The sequence below is a fragment of the Anthonomus grandis genome, chromosome 5 (genome assembly GCF_022605725.1).
Source record: "Anthonomus grandis grandis chromosome 5, icAntGran1.3, whole genome shotgun sequence".
Taxonomy (NCBI): Eukaryota; Metazoa; Arthropoda; class Insecta; order Coleoptera; family Curculionidae; genus Anthonomus; species Anthonomus grandis.
Window position 1 is genome coordinate 18,928,067 of NC_065550.1, and position 23,830 is coordinate 18,951,896.

The 23,830-nt window shown below is 33.7% G+C and overlaps 1 protein-coding gene across 1 annotated transcript in view; it reads left to right on the forward strand.

Annotated features, from left to right (window-relative positions):
* The window catches only part of LOC126736321 (bumetanide-sensitive sodium-(potassium)-chloride cotransporter), a 76,252-nt gene that overhangs the window by 25,328 nt on the left and 27,094 nt on the right, over positions 1 to 23,830 (forward strand). The window lies entirely within an intron of this gene.

A 23,830-nucleotide genomic window follows, 5' to 3' on the forward strand; every position in this document is an offset into this window, starting at 1 on the left:
TAGGTGTTGCAACGCTGCCGCCGCCGCATTATATTACGCGGCATTGGTATAATATTTTGTTTAATGCAGGAATTACATGTGTAAAGCCCGCATAGATTCTGGTGCATTGCATATTGAAAATTTAGCGTTGCTCTTATGAAAATGAAATATAAACTCTAATAAAAATACAATGTAAACATTATATAAAAATAGAAAATAAAACTTTTAATAATAAATGTAACAAATAATCGTAAAATAAAGCCTCAAAAAGACCACCTCCTCTAAAATCAATTGAACTTTTTCGTAAGGGGTATAAACATCCATAATGATAAATATTTCATAAATTAAGCGCTTTAAAACTCAGCAGTGCAGTATTTAATCTCAAAGCAACATGAGGTCTGCTGATAGTTCCGTGCCGAAAATAGCAAATCAGATGATCGAAATCCGCCGCGCCGCTTACCAACCAGAAAGTAAGCGAGAAGCGGTGTTCTATTCGCCAATCTGTGTATTTTAAACTAACCGCATCTCTCAGAGATTTTAATGCCAATCCTGGGAAACACGGAAGGATTTAGAAGTATTTTAAGTGTTTTCAAAGTATTGAAGTTATTATTAGGGATAAAACTAAGCATTTTGGTTTAAGATCCTATACTTTGGTAGATGTTGTTTTCTCAAAAGACTATAACTTCTATAACGGAAAGAATGATTCCATTGCTGGCATCTGCAATCAAAATGTATGTTCAAAATTTGCAATGTACAGCGTGTTTTTTTTAATTCTTAAAATGGTGTTCACAGTCATTGCCAATTATACAGCATCTTTTCCTCTGTAATATCTTTTATCCAGATGTGCAAAAGCTTCTTGTTGGGTAGTGACAGCAGTGATTGACCCGATGGACCGACAAAAAATTGAAGGAAGATTGAACTAGGTAGCCAAGGAAATAATACTGGATCGAGGCGGTTGTAAAGTAGGGCGGCTGTTGAAGAAGTAAAGATGTATCATTTTAAGAATTACCAACGGATCTTAAAAAATAAAATATTTAGAATGCTCGTGAAGGTCTTAAAGCTCTGGGACGGGACAAGTGCACACCTTTATGAAGGACGGGCTTTATTAAAAGGATGATGTCTATACAATATTTATTAGATTTTTTCACATATAATTAATATCTTTTCATCTAAGTTGTAGATGAATACAATTATTTCTATTCAATTCCACCACATTTAGGTCATTAGAGTGTGATGAACTTTAAATAAATTTACCAGTGAACTAATGATTTATGAAACATACATTAACTCTATAGTTGCGCGATATAGTCATCGATCACGCATCATACGTGGACTTTCCAGGTTTAGCCATAATATGCGGATAATTCTAGTAATAAAACAAGTAAGGCAATTGCAAACTGGTTGTTAGCCACCGCAAATCATATATAACATAAATTTACGAGAAGAATATTAACTGAATAATTAGATTTCTATCCTCGTTCGCATTTACAACGTAACAGTAACATAATAGTACATTTTATTGATATTGCTAAATCAAAATTCTCAGGACATTACATCTGCTTTTATTTCTACCTGCTGGTGGGTAATTCATGTTAGGTTGCACGTTTCCGACTTTTTTCACATCATTACTTAATCTTTCACGTGGAGCCAATGCTAGAGGGATTTAATTACGACAAAGATTGTTAAGCAATTTGCTATAGGACCGTTTTAAATATACAGTGAGTACTATATAACTTAGTTTACCGCAAGACCTTTTTATTTTTTATCTAAATTAATAATGTGTAAAGCATAAAAAAATATGATATGATCCAAATATTTTATTGACATAATGTATGAAAGTAATCGGCTAGACATGTTGAACATTCACTGCAATTCTAAAAAATCGTTGAAGGTTACAAACAAATAAAAAAATGAAGAAATTTGAATAAGCGATGACCTGTTCGGACGAGGAGTTTAACTAATAGTTATTACCCAAGTAGCATGTTCAAAAGAATATAGGCCGCCAGGTTTACATTCACCTCACGATGGAACATCGTTAAAGCCGATTATCATTTGAAATTGCATAATCTGAATAGACAGGTAATTTACCAATATAGTGCTAAATATTTGTTCTAAAATGCATGTGTTTACTTTAGTTAAAATGTGTAATGAAGAAACAGGGTCAGATAAATAACATATTTATTAACATTAAAATGGGAATTTTTGGATCGGTAAATAACATTGTTAAAAAAATCTAATGGGCATTTACTAATTGACTGATGAATCTACCGTAACACACTGTTGTATTGAGTCCGGCATTATTTTATTATTATCTTAACCATATTTCACTGAATGGCAATCCTGTGAATAACTTTGGGATTCTATATGGAAAGGGTCCAAGGACAAGAACAACTAGAAGAAATGGTTCGTAGTGCACTAGAAGTGGAATTAACAAGTAGAATTGTTGGATAGGCACTGGGTATGGACCATAAAAGTGTAACCAGTATTTAGAAGAAACATGGGTACAATTGTTTCAAATATTCAAAAAGTCAGGAGATATTTCCAGAAGACCAGTGGCAACAATCCAGTATCGAAGAAAAATGGAATTTTGTGAAACCATGATCAAAAGCAAGTAATTTTTTTTACGAAATATTCTATTTTTAGGTGAATTATTACATGGAAAACACAATCCTTTCGTTGTTCCATATTAATGTCGGGAAAATGAGCACAGGAGTGCTCAAGCACTTGGCACTGCTGTGCTGAAGCACAATTCCGTACTCAGTATTCCCAAAAATTGAATTTTTGGACTGATATTTTGAGCGACCATGTTATAGGGCCATTTTTTATTGATGATGCTTTAAACGCCCCGAGTTGATGCAAAACCAAGTTCTTACTGCCACTCACATCCTCCCTGATTTTCAACAAGACGGCTGTCCTGCTCACAATATGCTATATAAATATGCTAAAAGAATTTTTAAAATTCTTATTAGTGGGACTGGCGATATAAAATAGCCTCCGAGATCTCGAGATTTGTCCCCAAAGGACTTTTATTTTTGGGGTTATTTTATGATAGGTTGACTTATTGTTTTGCCAAAGAAGGACCCGTTTGAGCCATTTATTTAAATAACTAATTTTTGTTAAGTTTATTTTTAAGAGTTTAATTGTATTTTTGTTTAGTGTTTAAAGTTTTCCAGTTTTATCAGTGTTTATAATTTATTTTTATTTAAATAATGCTTTAATTTTCATTATGCATACAATACACAGCATAATTGTACAGGGTGGCCAACTAAGATTGCTAGGTACTATATTTTGAAACATACTCATCGCAGAGGCTTGGGGTAAAAAATATTAGTACTAAAACGGCCAAGAGAAAAACCTGGAAAATATTTTTAAGTTTTTAAAATGACCGCTAGGGGGCGTAATTGCGATATTGACTCTAAAGAAGTAAAGTTTTTGTGAATTTCGATATATTAACTTGTGGCGGCGTGAAGTGGTTCCATGGAACTCACGTTTCGCCGCCATGTCGATGTGTCCGGTTTCCAAAGGGGAAATGGAAAATAAAAATAAATGCATGATGGCGCCCTCACGACCGAAACTTTCCGGAGGTAAACTAGCCTCCCATTCGGATCTCCGGGCGGAGGCTGGTCGGGGGGGGTCCATCAGGCGGATTTAAAAGCCTAAAAATCAATTTCTGCAACATCAGAGGCCTAAACACCAATATTAATGCAGTACACCAACACCTGCAATCAAATAAGCCTCACATTCTGGCATTGGCAGAAACAAAGGTGAAACCTCCAACAACAAATGTTGACCTTATTTATCCTGGATACGATCTACACACCCGATTTCGACTAAACTTTGGATTGGCAGTATTTGTCAAGAGCGATTTGAGTTGCCAGCGGGAGGAAATGCTTGAACCTGCGGACTTCGACGTTATGTGGTTCAAAATAATAGCCAGTGGAGCCACGAAATTTATCTGCTGTATCTACAGACCACCAAGCGATACCCAATATAGGCGGCTCTTTTTGAACCTGGTTGATTGCATTAACCAACTGCAAATTGACTACCCAAGCGCAGAAATCATCGTCATGGGTGATTTTAACGTTCACAATATCAACTGGCTGCGCTTCTGCAACAAGAACGACGATGAAGGACGAGAAGCTGAGCTATTTGCCACCATATGCGGGCTTACGCAGCTTGTGGAGGAACCTACCAGAATCCCCGATCGAGACGGCGAGTTCGCGAGTCTCCTAGATCTGGTCTTGGCTTCAGACCCTGACTCGTATACTGTATCAGTACAGGCCCCCCTAGGAACATCGGACCACAAATTGATAACAGTCTCTTGCCAGTTGGATGTTAAAACGCAGGATCCTCCGATGCCGCGGAAGGTATGGCACTATAAATCAGCAGAGTGGAACCATCTTCGGGAATTTTATCGCTCATTCCCTTGGAAAGAAGTCTGCTTTAGAACCAATAACATCTCAGAATGTGCAAACCAAATTACAAAGACGATCTTGGCAGGAATGGAAGCTTATATCCCTTTTTCTACTAAATGCAGATCAAACAACAAGCAGTGGTTCAACCTGAATTGCAAAAAGGCAGTAAATACTAAAAACGCAGCATACCGCAAATGGCATCAACATCCTTCCACCGAAAATTGGAGGAACTTTTTAACCTCCAGAAATAGCTGCAAGCGAATTATTGATGAATGCAAAGAGAGTTATAACAACAGGATCAAAAACAAATTGCTAAACTGCCCAAATGGAACAAGATCTTTCTGGTCGGTATCGAAAGCCGTTAGTCAAGAATTTGCTAAATCGGCCTTGCCACCCCTAACAGCAGATGATGGTTCTATCGCGGTAACAGCAAGGGAAAAAGCCAACTTACTGGGTAAACTCTTCGCGTCCAATTCTACTCTGCACTCGCAAGGCAAAACACCGCCATATTTGCCAAGGGTGAATTCATCGATGGGAGAAATTTCATTTCCCCAACGAATTATAAATAAAATTCTTAAAAGCGTAGACACCAACAAAGCTTCTGGACCCGATGGAATTCCAGCCCTAGTACTAAAACGTTGTGCAGACGAATTGACTCCTCCCTTATGTAGACTGTTCACGGCATCGTATAAACAGGGCTCATTTCCAACAAGCTGGAAAACTGCTCAAGTGCAAGCTGTACCCAAAAAGGGTAGGAAGACGATGCCGTCCAATTACCGCCCGATTGCACTAGTTCCAGTAATATCGAAGATTATGGAGAAAGCAGTCAACCAATAACTGTTAAGATATCTGGAATCATCTGGACTAATCAGCGATCATCAATACGGCTTCCGAAAGCTTAGATCCACCGGCGATCTTCTGGCTTACGTCACACACTTGTGGACGGAGGCCATGGAGAAGCACGGCGAGTCCCGCTCAGTCGCTCTTGACATTTCCAAGGCATTTGACAGAGTGTGGCATGAGGGACTACTAACCAAGCTTTCCTCATTCGGCATACAAAACTCATTATTGAATTGGATCAAAAGTTTTCTTGAACAACGAACAATCCAAGTAGCCGTTGATGGACACCTCTCCGATAAATTTAACATTAATGCTGGAGTCCCTCAAGGATGCATTCTATCCCCCACCCTTTTCTTGATATATATCAACGATTTGCTAGGAACCACTGTCAATCCAATCTACAGCTTTGCGGACGATAGCACACTTATTTCCACATTTAAGTCCGCCAAACCAACGACAGCCGCAACTTCTCAGAATCTTAGGCAGCAACAAGTAGCTTTAACCAACAACGATATTAGAGCAATCTTGGAGTGGGGTGGTAACAATCTGGTTAGTTTTAACGCTAAAAAAACGCAGGCTGCAGTATTTACGATGAAGACTAACGTTGATGGCCCGGAGCTGGTTATGGCAGGGAAAACATTGCCAATGAAATCATCTTTACATCTTCTAGGAGTCGAAGTCACCAACATTGTGTCCTGGCATGACCACGTTGCCGAGATTGCTAGGGCAGCTTCCAAAAAACTCGGAGTGCTTTTCAAAACGAAAAAACTGTATACACCAGAACAGCTGCTGACTCTTCATAAGGCTCAAATACGCCCTTCCCTCGAGTATTGCTCGCATGTCTGGAGCTCTGCACCCAAGCATAGTTTAAAGCTGCTAGATTCTATACAGAAAAGAGCTATTCGTCTTATCGACAAACCAGAACTGACAAAGAGTCTGGATAGCCTGAAGCACAGGAGAAAGGTGGCTGATCTCTGTTTATTCTACCGTTATTATCACGGTAAGTGCTCCTCTGAGCTGGCAGGCCTGATTCCACCCAGGGCTGTTCCGGCAAGAAGGACGCGTCTAGCAGTTGCGGCTCATGAACATCGAGTCCACCTGCCTACCCCAAGGACGTCGCTGTATCGGGACTCATTCATCTGGAGAACATCCTCTTTGTGAAACGGGCTTCCACCTCACATATTTCCCGACGCATACAACCTGCAGCGATTCAAGATAAATGCCCACAAATATCTTTGCGCAAGCACCACTCCAAGAGTGATATAGGACTTTCCTCTTGTGCTTGTGTTTACCATAAAAAAAAAAAAAAAACTTAACAAAAAAAACCTTGATCTTTAAAATAGATGACGATCCGAAACTTTTTTGTTCGACAGTTTTTGCTGCATCTTTAAAAATAAAGTGGTGGGGGTATTCAGAGGTCAAGGTAAAAAACACCCTGTATCTTAGAAATTGCTTAATCGACTTTAACACAATTTTGTTTTTTTAAAGAGCCATTCTTGGGCTTCAAGTGTTTTAGTATTCGAAGTTTTGTTAGTTTCACATGTCGCCGCCAGAAGGCTTTGTTTCTGTCGGAATATTCATTTAATAATAAATAAATAGTAAATTTCCTCAAAAAAATTAAATGCATTGGTATGATTTTTTTTTCATGAATGAGTAGGTAAATGATGTCCAAACAGGCTCGCGAAAAGGACTTGATAACTTGATATCTTACATCTCACAATCTTGATATCTTATCCCTAACGTAAAATTTAGGACAAAGAAAATTTTATACAAAAATTCTATATTTAATTTTTTTTTTGGCAATTATTAGCAGGTCATGGAAAGACGCCATGAAAACAAAAAAAAAACAAATATATAATAAACCTCAAATAAATATACCCCAAATTGTCAATAGTTTCGCTTTTGTATAATTTTTGTTGTAATAATGCGTTTTACGAACGATGAAGCTGTGAATTTTCTTACGGTTTATTTTGAATGTCTTCAGAATGCCTTAGTAGCAAACGGAGTTTACGCGGCTCAATATTCAAGTCGGTGTCCTTGCAATGTAAGTTTTTCCCCGATTAGTGTCTAACTTACGAGCCAATGGTAGTTTTCGGCCTACATTTCAACGGCAACGAATTGGAATAAGCCAAGAAAATATTAATTACGTACTGGGGTATATTCAAGGAAATTCTCATGTTAGCATAAAAGCATTATTCCTTGAGTCTGGCATATCGCGAACAACGGTTCAAAATATTTTGAAAGACCATAGGTTTAAATGATCGTCACAATATACTCACTTATTTGAATTTATCTAATATTTATTTTAATTTTTACTAGTAATTTTAGTTTATTTTAGAATGCATTCAACCATACCGTTTTGCATTAGGCTTTAAAAGAGGAAGACTTCCATAGGAGGTTGGACTATTGTAATTGGATGTTGGGTAAGATTCGAGAAAATAGAAAATTTTTATTCAAAATTCTTTGGACCGATGAGTCACCTTTAATAGCGACGGTAGAGTCAATCTGCACAATATGCATTACTGGTCTGCAGAAAACCTGCATTGGTTGCGTGAAGTTCAGCACCAAGTCCAAGTCGTTGGAGCCTAAATGTGTGATGTGGTATACTGGCCATGGCCACAAATTAATATAAAAGAAAATATTAGAAAAATGTATTTAAACATTCGTATAAAATTTTCTTCGGCCTAAATTTTATGTTAGGAATAAGATATCGAGATACGGTTTTCGTAAATCTATTTGGGCAGCATTTAGCTACTTTTTCATGGAAAAAAATCATACCAATGCATTAAAATTTTTTGAGTTTTTCCCCTTCTATCGGAATGTTCAAAAAAGCACTCTAGCAGCGATATGTGAAACTAACAAAACTTTGAATACCAAAACACTTAAAGCACAAGAATGGTGTTAAAGTCGACTTTTCTAATATACAGGGTGATTTTTACGGAAACCTTTGAATACTTTACTTTCAGAGATACAGAAAAAACTGTCGAACAAAAAAGTTTCAGATTGTCCTCTACTAAGTTGATATATCGAAATTCACAAAAACTTTACTTTTTAGATTCAAGATCGCAATTACGTCTCCTAGCTAGAAACTGAAAAATATTTTCCAGGTTATTCTCTTGGCCGTTTTAGTAATAATATTTTTTACCGCAAGCCTCTGCGATGAGTATGTTCCGAGATACAGTACCTCGCATTCTTAGTTGGCCACCCCGAAACATTGATGTTTGTAAGGCCTGCCTCAATATTTGAAAAATAATCTAAATTAACTGCTTGCACTGTCGCGTAATCTTTGCAAAATTTGCATACAAGTAAGATAATTTACCCCATCAAAGTAAGATGCTTAGTCGCTTACTAAAGTCGTACTGAAAGATAATGCCGGATTAGCCATTAGGTGAGAAGCAGAGCACACGAAATGCATGCGTGCCCGTTGCCATATTTTGCCTGTAAGCACCTCTCTACGCGTTATGATCGATTCCCCAACCAGTATATTATTTTGAGGCATGAACTTCTACAATGTTTTATATTATTTTGTAATTTTAGGTATTGTAAAACTGATAATTATTTTAAATGTTATATGCTATATTTATTTATTTTAACACTTTTAATTGTACTGTTGTGAGCCTGTTACAGCAGTTCATTATACCAGGTGGTGCGTCGCCGAGCGGAAAATCCCATGTAAATTTTAAGGGGGTCAATTATTGGCTTCCCTGTACATTTTACAGAAAAAAATGTAAGATAACTTTTTGAAGAAACCAATCTGAGAAACCCTCGTGCAAAGTTTCAAAAAATTTTAATAAGCGAATCCTGAACTATTCAATTAAATGTAATTGCAAAATTACCAAATTTTCGGTTCAGGTAAAACCAGACACCAGCCACCTGCAAACAATTTGTTATAAGGCTTTGTCAAATCTGACGTACAGCCGAATACAACAAATGTTTTTTTTTTTTGGCTTGGTGGGGAAATAACCTGAAAACATTTCAGATACTGCTCTAACACTGTTTTCCGCATAATGCCACTTAATTATGGCTATTTTTTCGTCGATTGAATAATTCACACTTGTTTTCAAATATCGACTGTCACTGATTTTGACACTTTTCCTCACGTCAGTGACAATATTCATTTTACTGGTGCCCGTTTGGTTTTACCTGAATCGAAAATTTGCTAATTTTGCAATTACATTTAATTGAATAATTCAAGATTGGCTTATTAAAATTTTTTGAAAATTTGCACAAGGGTTTGCCAAATTGGTCTCTTCAAAAAGGTATCTTACATTTTTTCTATAAAATGTACAGGGAAGCCAATAATTGACCCCCTTAAAATTTACATGGGTTTTCTTATGTTCCTCTCGGCGACGCACCACCCGGTATGACGGAAAAAAATGCTAAATTAAATTAAATGTAAATGACGAAAAAACAAAAAAGATTTCCAAACTTCAAACGTCTAAGGATTCAACGAGGTTCGGAAAAATGCGAAATCGTTCTGATAAAAGGGCCAGCAGTCAAGTGGGCCTTTCTGGCTTCTTAGCTATACGCGTACCGGGTGTTAGAAGTTGTAAATGTATTTGCGAAGCTTGTTGCCTAACCACAATATGTAGTCTTTAATTAGGCTCGCGGACTATTTTAGACCTCTGTCAAAACATGACAAACTTACGTTTGCAGCGGACTATTATTTTTTCGGTTTTTGTAAAAAGACAGAGCGTTGATCTGTCTGTGTCGTTGCAAGTTGCAACCTATATATTTGTGTTCTGTGGTTGCAACTATGAGTGCGTAGACAACCTTGGCACCATAGAGAAATGAATATTAAATATAACATACTTTTAAGTACTCTATGCTTGGCACAAAAACCAATGCCTTTAGTCATAACCAATTTCTAAGTAAGTTAATCTTGTAAAAGGTGATCGGAGATGGACCTTCACTTTTGTAACCAATAAATTACTCAAAGATGAAAGAACTCTTTTAATACACTCGGCTGTCTATCGCATGACCAGGAGATCCTTATAGCATCACACACGGGGATGGGGCAGAGTTCGATGAAAACGGCTGAATTTGTTTGTTGCTTGAATTGGTTTTTGCCAGGTCTAGTTATCTAAGTGCATAAAGCGGCCTTAAAACAATCGGCCTAGGGTAGTACAGGGTATAACTTTAAACATTTAAAGTTTTCTTAATATTTAGAGGCGATTCATCCATAGGCGGAGAGCAACAGTTTCAGTACCGGTTCCGACGTACAACATTATTATAAGAATTGTTAACATTATTCCGCCACCATAATATGCCTTCCTTTAAATAAGAAAGAATATTTAGATTGGCACATTTTGTTGGGCTTTATTTAATGCTAAATATTTGGTTCTTTTAAATAATTTTTAATATAGCTAACCATATTTAACAGGTGGACAGCTAGAATCAATACACCAAAAAAATTTTGACAAAACTCCTAATGGTCCATTGAGCTTAATGTAGAAGTAAATTACACTGATCAGTAATTTCTGTTCAGGTAAATGAAATATCATACGACTTAAATTAAAAATAGACCCTAGAAATTTGTAGGTTTGTGAGGGTATGAGAACAATTTTATCAACATTTCTTTGGAAACCCAATTCTTGTAAAATATTTAGAGCCGAAATCCAGTTATTGTCCAAAAATATTACACAACCCAATACCTTTGCGACTAAATTCTGTAATAACTAGCTGGCTTAGTTATTTTTGTAAAAATACAGTGTGGTGACTTTAACTGGAAGAAATTCAGTTAAAACTAATCAAAATTTATCTCGCAAAATTCCTGAGACCCGTCGATTTTTGTTTATTTTTTTTCACATTTCAAGATAGTTTTTGTCTGTAGATGAATTTTTTCACCTACAGGGGGGGTCCAAATTAACCCCAATTTTTTTTTTCAAATAAAAAGCCACTTTTTTTAAACTCTCATTGAAAAGAGCTCTTTTTCTTGATTAAATTGCCCTATTTACTTTTGTGATTATCTAAAGGAGAAATACGAAAAAAAATAAAAACCATTAAATTATTAAAAGTTGCGTTTAATGTATAAGATGCTCAAAATGAGTACCATTTACTTGTTGGCAAAGCCCAAGACTATAAGATAATAAAATTCGTTTCTGACTTTTCAACACTTCTGGAGATATTTGTCGGATTTCTTGCCTAATACGTTCTTTGAGTTCGTCTAGGTTTCCTGGTTTGCTCATATAAATTTGACTTTTCAAATGTCCCCACAGAAAAAAATCAAGTGGGGTGAGATCGGGAGAACGTGCCGGCCACTCGATTGCACCCCTTCTACCAATCCATCTGTTTGGAAAATTGTCATCTAAATACTGGCGTACATTACGGGCATAATGTGGGGGAGCACCATCTTGTTGCATCCATATTCTTTCATCATACAAATCTGGATCGAACTGACTCCGATATAAGGCACGTAAGACTGGAACTAGTTCATGTTCAAGAAATTCTAGATATCTTTCCCCAGTTAAAGTATCATTGAAGAATATGGGCCCTATAACTTGCCTGCCAATTATGCCAGCCCAAACATTAGTTTTCTGGGGATATTGTGTATTAGTTTCCCTTACTCAGTGTGGGTTCGCGTCAGACCAGTAGCGACAGTTCTGCTTATTAACATGGCCATTTAGTGTGTAGCCTCATCAGAAAAAAGGATCCACTCCGAAGATATGCGATTTTCGTCAATGGCGTTCATCATTAATTCACAGAACTGAACTCTGCGATCTGGATCGTCTTCCAATAACTCTTGAACGGGTTGCATTTTATAAGGTCCTTTGTTTGCACTTTTTAAAATTTTTAGCACAGATTTATGATGAATAGAGTTTTCGCGAGCTACTCTTCTGGCTGCAGTTACCGGATTTTTTTCCATCGCTAACACTACATTTAATTTGGTGTTTTCATCGATTTTAGAAGACCTTTGTCTTGAAACATCCCTCACGTGCCCAACTTCTCGAAATCTGCTTTCGATTTTACTAACCATACCTTGGTTAATAGGTGGCAAATCTGGATATTTCTGCCTGAATAAGTGGACAACCTCTAGCTGAGTACGACTTCTGTCCCCATAACCAATCATCATTAAGATTTCAATCTTGTGGGATTCGGATAAATAAGGCATTTTTTCAATATAAATTAACTTATTTAACAACTGGTTGAAATTCACTTTAACACTACAACAATGTCAGGAAATGTCTCGATACCAATAAAATAAACAAACACGCCAAAAATTTACCAACACAAAATATTTCAAGACTTTTAATAATTTAATGGTTTTTTTTTCGTATTTCTCCTTTAGATAATCACAAAAGTAAATAGGGCAATTTAATCAGGAAAAAGGGCTCTTTTCAATGAGAGTTTAAAAAAAGTGGCTTTCCATTTGAAAAAAAAAGTTTGGGTTAATTTGGACCCCCCCCTGTAGGTGAAAAAATACAAAAACTATCTTGAAATGTGAAAAAAAATAAACAAAAATCGACGGGTCTCAGGAATTTTACGAGATAAAATTTGATTAGTTTTAACTGAATTTATTCCAGTTAAAGTCACCACACTGTATATGGGGCTAATGAAAGACTCTCATCAAAAATTACTTTAGGAAAAGTTTTTATGTAGCTCTAAAACATATCTAATTTTCCTGTAAATTGGAATTTTTATCTTTTTTTTTTAAATTAGTCTGTTAGGTATTTTAAGGTAAAAGATAAAGATTATTCGGTTTTATAAAAAGTCATTATAAAATTTTGTAAATGATATTTCTGTTTTTATTTTTTAAACGAGTCGCCTAAAAAGTCGTTATAATTACGCAGGTTAACAGACTAAAAACCAGTCTATTCGGGTTGCATCGAGACGATTAATAATAAGCTTTTTTAAATATTATAAATTCTGATGTAATATTGCAATATTTAACCTTTTGGGACTATAAGGGACGGACAATTTGGTTTTATATGGTAAAGCTAATTTAGACAGTAATCATAAGAATTTAAAATAACGGCTTTTTACACTACAGGTTTTTATTTCATCTGCCCCTAAACCAAATAATATACAATATTTAAAATGTACATTGTTCGAGAAAAAATACTGGTTTTATATCGCGTGAATTTTTATCATTAAGAGTTTTTAAACATTAGAACTATGTAATAAACTGCCGTAGTCACGGTCACCACTCAGAAGGCACTTAGAAGCTTTTCAGGAGCCCTTGATATTTTGGATATATTTTTAAACGTGATTTATATTATAAGTTATTGTAGCAAATATATATACGAATATATCTAAGCTTTCCTTGAACGTAAAAACTCTCTTGCACGAAAAATAAACGACTAAAGACATTATTTGTGTAAATAAATAATAGTTTTTTGAGTGCTTGAATAGTAATAATATAATAATGTTTGAAATTTTAGCTTCTTTGAACATGGACGAATTCCATACACTGTGTTTTATCAATTTTGGATAATAAAGATTTGAATTTGAATTAGTCTAAACTTGTTGGATTAAGTAAATCAAATAAGTATACAGCATAGCATGTTCCAAATTAACCTATTCGTATTTTAAAGGAAGCCGTTAGCATTTCGAGTGGTCTGGGCTACAGATATTATTGTAGAGCATTTCTGCATGCCTTCGTATATACTACAGAACTTCCAGTAGCTATTTAATGGACCAGATTACTGGGCAATCAAATATTTTAACCTATTGCCTAAGAACATTAATAGATTTCATGTAGACAGACTTAAGTAAGTTGTAAAAGAATTTTTATCTTTAAATGAGTTTTACTTCAAGAAGAAATTCTTAGCTGCTTTAGTACATAAAGTTTTAAATAATTTTAAGGTAGTAATAGGTGTACTACTACCTAATTTGCCTTCTTCCACTACAGCATTTAACAATTTCTTTATCGATTCAATTCAAAACTTATCCGCTATTTCTAATGGCTCTGAAAAGGTTAAGGATTTAAGAGCTATTTTTGATATATAGTCGAAGTCTATGCCGAATAGTTATGGTAGGAGGTACCTATTATCTTCTCTGCTTATAACTTTGTAGCGTTTTTACTATTCGTTATGAAGGTTTCATTGAAAACACTTCATACACAAAAATAGATCAACTGATTTATTACACACTTATAACACAAGTATGTGGTCTAGGCGACGGACGAGATAATTCCCAAATGTCGGAGAATAGCTGGTATATTCATGGATAAAGATCGTTTTCCGATGGTATTTTTTCTAACAAGCTAGAGAATTGGTTATTGTATATTGGACAGCTTGTAGGAGAAAGACAACACAAATTTTACAGCAGTTCTATCTTTTAATTTTAGTCAGACATTTGATCTAGTTAACCTTTATTATTTTGATGCGTAAGCTTTATATATTTGGCATTAGGGGAAAAATAATTGATTTCTGACTTTGTGGATAGTCCATATGGATGAACATTTATTTTGGTGTATGCACATTGTCATGCTGAAAAAGCATAACTAACCATTGTCGCTTGTCGGCCCTTGATTGACTTCCCACAGTCAATTCAATTCACATACTGCAGTGTTTCATTTATGTCAAATGGTCAATAGTGGGCAGTGTAAGTACAAACACGTATTTTACAATAATATTCATATATAGGATGGCCAACTAAGAATGCGAGGTACTGATCTCGAAACTTACTCATCGCAGAGGCTTGCGGCAAAAAATACTATTACTAAAACGGCCAAGGACCTGGAAAATATTTTTAAGTTTCTAAAATTCCCGCTAGCGTACTTGCGATCTTGAATCTAAAAAAGTTTTTGTGAATTTCGATAAATTAACCTAACAAAAAAATGCTTGATCTTTAAAGTAGAAGACAATCTGAAACTTTTTTGTACGACAGTTTTCTCTGAAAATAAAGTGGTAGGGGGTTATTCAAAGGTTTCCGTAAAATTCACCCTGTATCTTAGGAATGGCTTAGTCGACTTTAACACAAAGAGCCATTCTTGAACTTTAACTATTTTAGTATTCGAAGTTTTGTTAGCTTCACATGTCGCCGCCAGAGGGCTTTTTTGAACATTCTGACAGAAATGATAAATAATCTCAAAAAAATTAAATGCATTGGTATGATTTTTTTCATGAAAAAATAGCTATATGATGTTCAAACAGGCTCGCGAAAATCGCATCTCGATATCTTATTCCTAACCTAAAATTTAGGCCAAAGAAATTGTTATACGAGAATCATATACTTAATTTTTTTTGACAATTATTAGCAGACCATGGAAGGAAGCCACGGAAACAAAAAACAACAAATATTTAATCAAAACATAAATAAATCTCAAATTGTCAATAGTTTCGCTTACTTTCGTATGTTAGAAACTTAAAAATATTTTCCAGGTTTTTCTCTTGGCCGTTTTAGTAATAATATTTTTTTACCGCAAGCCTCTGCGATGAGTACGTTCCAAGATACAGTATCTCATTCTTAGTTGGCCACTCTGTACAAATAGGTACTATAAAAAGGTATTTTTAAAGAAACTGATAAATTTGTTATTCCACCCTATAGGCTAAATATTACGTCTTATCATGCGCCATTGATTTTTAATCTCGGAGTGAGTTCAATAAACAATAATTTTTGGTATTAATAAACGTTTTAACTCTAAGATTATTAGTAATTATACAGATATTATTAGTATTATACAGCTATCCTAGGTTAGCTTAATTTATAATATACAAATAGGAACATATTTCTATGACTGATATTTTATAATAAATATTCTTCCCGCATAATCAAAGAGTATGTTATCTCAAAAAAGTTAATAAATATTTAAACAATAATATTTCATATTCTATGTATCTTTGAATTGTATATATGATTTGTCTTACGTCGAAATAAGTATTTGTATGTTTCAAATTAAAAAAAAAAGCCGATATAGTTAATCCGCGAGAAGTCCTTTTATAATTTAGGTATCTATGTATATCACTTGAAATTGAAACAAAGAATTTCTCTTGAATATCATCAATCTCATGATGATTTTTTTCTTCCAAATAATCACGGCAAATTATTAATCGATACAAGGAAAGACTCGACTCATCTTTGCAGATCACGCTTTCTCTTATAGAAAACGTGATGATCTATCACGTAGCAATTCGTTGTCAATATTGATAGAACTGCATTGTTTAACTTGACGAAATTGCAAGCGCGCATTGATAATTCACGGCTAATTTATTTATAAAATAACTTTTCGGACCCTTCAACGCATCATTGTGAATCTCTCACTGTTCGCTCGGATGTGGTAGAAAGTAAAGTGAATGGTCGAAGATTGAAAAGTGTTAGCATAGTAAAAGAAAAAGGTCAAAAGTCGTGTACGGTGTTAGACAGTAAATTATTATAATATTTCACCTGAACATGATTATGTTTGACCTGAGATATGGAATTCCACTTCTCAAGAAGGATGTTTAAATTTTGGTTGTGATGTTGAAATACACAACGTTCGTTTTATTTATTTTTTGTATGCTCGTGAGCAAAGCGTTGTTAATGCCCAGTAGTATATACCGCTATATACAAGGTGCCTCCGATTAAGTCAGTACTAATAGTATTTTTCTTAATATATAAGATACGGGGTAGGTTAAATTAGAATTAAAAACTAGTAGAATTTTTTCTGTTAGTGAAAAAAGAAAAGTGAACATTGCGTTTTCGAGAAAATGTAAATAATTTATTTTTGCAAAATGAAAATTTGTTAGATTGTAAATTGATAAATAAACTTTTTTGTGTAGAAAATAATTTGATTTTATTTAATTTAATTTATTAATTTATTTATATTTTTATTTACACTAATACTCTAAACCTAAAGATAACAAAGTTAGGGAAAAACGAATGAATCGTTGTTTAAATAACAAAATGACAGTAGCCGTCGAGATTTAAAATATTTCTAAATCTCTATGAGTTAAAGAACAAATTATGATTTGTGTTAAAATGTTTTTTACTATTATACATTTTCGGTCTCTGAACCAATGAACTTTTAATTATAAAATTAGAAGCAAATCATTAACCTGTCTTGTTTTTTTTTGGTCATTGCTTATCAATTTTTATGATTTGAAAATATTTAGAAATGAAATTGAAAAATTTTAGAAATAGTCTCCACATTTGGACCACGCTATCATAATGTATGCTCAGCGAATAATGTGAGACTTTTATCAGTGTTTATACCTATCAGGTCATTGATGTAGGTTAAGAATAGTAATGAAAACTTCTGATTGAACCTTTCAAATTCATGACTTCACGTATTAACTAGATAGGATCATGTAAATCGGATGTCAATCAATTCAGGATTGTATCTGAGGAATCCATAGGATTTAAGTTCCGTCGGTAATTTTCAATTATAGAATACAAAACAATTAAATGCCTTAGATTGATTTCAGAACAGTGCTGCTAAGCCTCTCCCTTATTTATACCTTAATAGCAGGATATCAAGCATAGAAACAATGATTTTTTCTTGTTCCTCTATGCTTGTGCGTCTTAAGTAACCGGAAGAACACTTATTTTTTTCTTCATATCTTTTTTTATTTCTCTAAATGCTGTTCTGTTTAACCTCGACTTACATAACGTAGAGTCTCCTCCGTTTTGCGCCTCTTGTGTTGCGGTTTGAACTACAAGCAAAAAAGTCTCAGGCAATGTCTTGCCAAATACCCTTTTTACACTTAAAGAAACTGCTATAGTATACTTCGGATATTTTTGTCTTTTTTGCCTTGGCTTATAAGGTATAAGTGTGTAGTCTGCCTCTATTGATCTGTCTGCAGGGTAATATAATATATAATAGGAATATAATATCGTTATTAACTATTCATATGACGACCAAGTTAACGCCAATGACAAAACAAGCATATATCAAATCAGATATTATGCTTTTCTATTGACAGCCACCGAAACAGCATTACAGGTCAATATACTCATATTTAAAATGCAAGGAATTTGTAAATGATTTGTTTTTCTTTTGTTTCAAATATGTGAAACATCAAAATACTTCACCACTAGATCTTTCTTGTAACAGAAGCACGACAACATCATCCAGTATTGCGAAAAGACCTGAAAGCGAATTTTATATTAGGGTTGAATGGTAAACAAATTGTGTCAGATTATCATCAGTCTATCTGGCAACATTTTAAACGTCCTCAGAGTAAATAATATAAGAGATTTTGATCTTTGTAATATCAGGCAGAAGTGACCGACTTATTTGTAGGGCTCGAATAAGTTTATGGACCATTTGATCTTCTTAACCATCACTACCTTTTTGGTATTCGCTACCGGAGTTTGGCATATCTAGCAATACTTTACAGTTCACAGCAAGAAAGTATCACCGGATATTTTCTTGCTTTGATTTATTTTAAAAAATCTATACCTCCACAGTTCCTGCAGTAGTTTCCCAACCTGAAAGGATTAAAGCTGTTAGGCAAAGGCAAGGATTAAATTTGAATCCTCTTCTCGGGATGCGAGTAGTAAAACTCGTTTTGTTTGTTCGCTATTAGTGCATGTCGAGAAAATATATGTCAAAAGTAGCTTTAAAAAGACCAAATTATTAAGGGGTAAGAAGGTATTAGCACAGATGTAAATAGCTCCGCACGGAGCTATTTACATCTGTGGTATTAGGCTTCAGAAATATAATCTGAAACCTTTATTTAAAATCAATTTCATCTACTTGAAATATGATCTATATACGTGAAACTAGTTCGTTTAGCATTCTCATTATTAACAGACAAAATCACTATACAGTACCCTGCAAGTGGTTGCATTTATTATTTTAAAATAATGAAGTGCTTTAGCAAATATTTATATCATTGAACATAAATAACTGATATCTAATACTTTCTATTAATAAAAACAAGTAGTAATAAATATAGATGTTGCAATCGTAAAATTACCACTTTGTATTCTTCCTAATTGCACGTAGATTAATCGGTAATTTTTCCGATTTACTTTGTAAGCACGTATGCTGCGTTGTATAATAAGCGGTAAAGACATAAACATAAAAGCGGTACGGGTCAGCACGTCTAGTTGAATCATTCGATGGGTTTTGATGACATTCTTGGATTTATAAAAAAAAAAATAGTTACACAGTTTATACAGTAATGACGTAAAAATAATAGTTTCCAAACTTCAAACGATTAAAGCACAATTTGAATCTTCTTTTCAAGATGCTAACAGTAAAACCTGTTTAATAGATAATTTAAGGAACGCCCAAACTGTTAGAGTAGAAGAAATAGTTCTTAAACGTTCACGATATAAGAGTTCACAACTGAAGCTAAAGCGACTATAATGATAACTTGCAGTTATCGTCTTCAGAAATATAATTTTAAACGTTTATATAAAGTCAGTTTCATTCATTTAAAATACAGGTCGTACTTTTTATATATCGGGTGACACAGAAAAAAGGAAACACTAAATAACTGTTACTTTTAAAGATAAATAGAGCATCTTTTGATATATTCTATTATGTTTTGTTACTTTCGCTTTAACAGGAAGTGATACTAACTCTTTTATTTTAAACGGGACAATTGGTATATTATTACGTATTTTGATAGGAAATTATATTGATATCGCATTTGCCACTTTTTGTTTTATGGTCTTAGAAAAAATCATTTTTTTACATTTTTGAATAAGGTGTCATAAACGCATTGAAATTTTAATATTTAATCAAGTAATCGCGGAAAAATGATAATTTACATTGTGTTTGATGACTTAAATCAGTTTTTAAGAAATGCAGTCAGCAAACATTTCAAATATTAGTAAACATTGAAATTCTTTCAAAAACTACGGTCAATTTGTTTGAATAACAAATAATAATTGAACTTGACAAGATGCCATGTATTATGTCAATTGAAAAATAACTCAAGAATGTGTCAAAACGCAGCCTCCTAGTCAAGAAATCAAAGCCTTCTATGCTATTTCTATTAATTAAACGCATTTATTTATATGACTTAATTTTTCCTCCCTATGGGCTTATTTATCAACCGATTTAAAAAATAATTATATCAAATTATTGACAAAAAGCAAAAGCGTTTTAAAACTGGTGGTTCCCAATAATGTGCTATTTAAAAAAATAAAGTAAATGCCAAAATTAATGGTTTGGACATTTTAAATAGACGTGTAAAAGATTTAAATCATAAAATGTAACGAAAACTATTTTTCCGTAATTACTTGATTAAAAATTTTAACTTTTAACGCATTTATAGCACCCTATTTTAAAATTAAAAAAAAAAAAAAGATTTTTTCTATGACTATAAAACAAAAAGTTACAAATGCAGTATCATTATTCTCATAATATAATTTTGTCCCATTTAAAATAAGAAAGTTAGTGTCACTTCCGGTTAAACTGGAAGTGACGGAAAATAACTGAATATGTCAAAAGATGCTCTTATAATAATTCTATCGATATACCAAATTTCATGTGTTTATCTTGAATAGTAAAATAGTTATTAAGTGTTCCCTTTTTCCTGTGTCATCCGGTATATGATATTCCTAATACATAATAACAATATGACCTACATAAAAACTCATAAAGGCTTGCATACTTATTGTAAGTAATTCAACATCCCAATCCATTTGAACGCAAAATATTAAAATAACTATGGTCATTATTGCACAATGCTAATTTGTGGCTATTGTCAATTCTTTGGTAGCTATGCACGTATAATATATTTATTAGTTTATTTGTAAAGTACTGATGGTCAGTTTTGGCCCATTTTCTTCAAGATGAAAACTATGATTGCATTACAGACTCAGCATATGAGAACAACCGTTCTGATCAGAATGACATTAATACGTATTTAACAGGCAGAGAGACAACCTACTAAAATGGAAATAGGAAAAATATTTCCAAACATACTCCAGAATATTATTTCTTTATTGTCCAAATAAAGAAGTTCTGCTGCGTTACATGCTGCAAACTATTAAAATCTTAAAAACATTGTCGTTTTAACATGTTTCCTGTTAAATATGTAGGTTTTTATAACTGTTAAATCCGTTGTTAAAAGTTTAATAATATAAATATTTAAAATTATTATATATGTATACCCAAAGGTTTTTTTGAGGATGACATACTGGTAAGATATTTATTTAAATAATAATAAACAAGTGGAAAATTTTTTATTAACAGTTACTACTCCACTGCAAGATGGACTACTTTTTTAATATTGGAAATTAAAATGTATCATCAATATCATATACCTCCTCATCAAACAATATGTAACCACGATAAAAGAAGAAGCCTGATAGAAAATTTAAAAAAATCTTGCACTTCTCGTGGAGCAAGGTCACAGTCCTAATATGGCAAATGAAAAAGATAAATAGAAAACGGGATATTAAGACAAGTCAATGATCGAATATTCTAGTAAACAGTCGCAAAAACTTGAACAATAGATACTAAAGAAACACCAGGAGCTAAATTTACACTCACTTCACCACAATTTTCTCAAATTCAAACGTGAGATTGGATTAAAATTGACTAGACAATTAGTAATTCTTGTTCATATAAGACAAATGGCTCTTAAAATGTCCTCATTTCGTTTAAATAAGGTTATAAGTCATTTATGACTCTTCGGACTTAACAAGGTCGGCACGTTAACTCAGTACAGAGGCAGAAAAGCAAGTTTTTTTTAAATTTAATTATTGTATAAATTTATTTAATTGTATCATGTTTTGCTGTTCTCTACTTCTTTTTTCGTTCTTTTTATTAGTGAATACACTAGTGCATCTGCCTAGTATGGACGAAACACGTGTAATCCTATGACTTTAATTTAATACATTTGAGACCTCTGACTTAGAGTTTATTTTATTACTATTTAAAGAAAGACTATACAGGGTGTTCATTTGAAAACTTACGGATTTATCGAAAATCCCTGTTAAAAAAAAAAACCGCCGAAATACGTCAAAAGGTTTGTCAAGGGGGATAACTTTGTAACCTAAAATTACTTCACCCCCTTTCACCCTCTGCCCTCCAGGGTCATCCCCTTAAAAATTTTAAATGGCAAGGGGTATCGAATAATAGCTTGTTTAAAAGGTCTTTCGAAGTCGTTTATTTTGACGTTTGATTTTTTTAAATTGGTCGGTTCGTTTTCGAGAAAATTAGAAAAATCTTTGTTTATCTTAATTTGTTCAGATAGAAAACAAAAACATGAAAATATCAGTTTTTATTTCAATAAGTGTTCAAAATGTTGCTCGTTAGGGTTTGCCAAATCTACAATTCGTTTATAATTTAAAACAGAAACTACCAACATAAACAGCAATTCCGAAGATTAGACGTGGAAAAAACTAAATAACAACCTAAATTTTTTTCCGCATTCTTTTCATCAACACAGATATCCTGGGCGAATCGTATTTATTGTAATACCTGCTTAGTTATTTATAGTTGCTAAGGAAAATAAAGAATTTATTTTGCCGTTACATTTGTAACAGTCTTGGAATAGTAAAAATTTATTTGTTGAATTGAAGATTTTACTTCCAAAATGGTTTACTCACTAGCCGAAAGAGTGGAAATTATTCTAATTTATGGTGCCCAAAATCAAAGGCGTTAAACGTAACTGCCGTTACGTTTAACGCCAGACATCCGGAGAAGATAGCTTCGCATAGGTATGTTTTGGACCTTGTTACTAAGTTTACTAAAACTGGATCTGTTGCAAATAAATAACGTGATCATCGGCGAATTTTGGATGAAGCCGCTCAAGTTGAAGTTTTGGGTCATTTTGGAATAAATCCTAATACTTCATTACGCAAAATTGTTGCTGCCACTGGTATTTCATTAGGCTCTGTTCACACAGTTACCAAACTTAATAAATTTCATCAATTTAAAATAAAAATATTGCAAGAGTTAACTGAAGACAATTTCGATCAACGGCGAGTTGAGTTTTGTGAAAAAATGACTGAAGCGATTAATGATAATACTATCCATGCAAAGAATATCTGCTTCAGCGATGAATGCACATTTTATCTAAATGGATTTGTTAATAAGCATAACTGTAGATATTGGAGCAATGAAAATCCTCATGCATTTGTAGAAGGGCATACCCAGTACCCTCAAAAAATTAATGTATGGGCAGGCATTTTAGGAAATAAAGTGATTGGGCCATTATTTATTAACGGAAATTTAAATGGAGACATTTATTTAGATATGCTGGAAAATACCATCAATCTGCTTATCACTGAATCCATTGAAAACCAAATCGATGATGATGGAAACCCTTGCTTGGCCAAAAACGGGCAACATTTTGAACACTTATTGCAATAAAAACTGATATTTTCATGTTTTTGTTTTCTATCTGAACAAATTAGGATAAACAAAGATTTTTCTAATTTTCTCGAAAACGAATCGACCGATTTAAAAAAATCAAACGTCAAAATAAAAGACTTCGAAAGACCTTTTAAACAAGCTATTACTCGATACCCCTTGCCATTTAAAATTTTTAAGGGGATGACCCTTGGGGGCAGAGGGTGAAAGGGGGTGAAGTAATTTTAGGTTAGAAAGTTGTCCTTGACAAACCTTTTGACGTATTTCGGCGTTTTTTTTTTAAACAGTGGTTTTCGATAAATCCGTGGTGGTAAGTTTTCAAATGAACAACCTGTATAAGCATTCAATATCTAACTTTATTTCACTTAGTGCATTGGTTGCTTGACCTTCA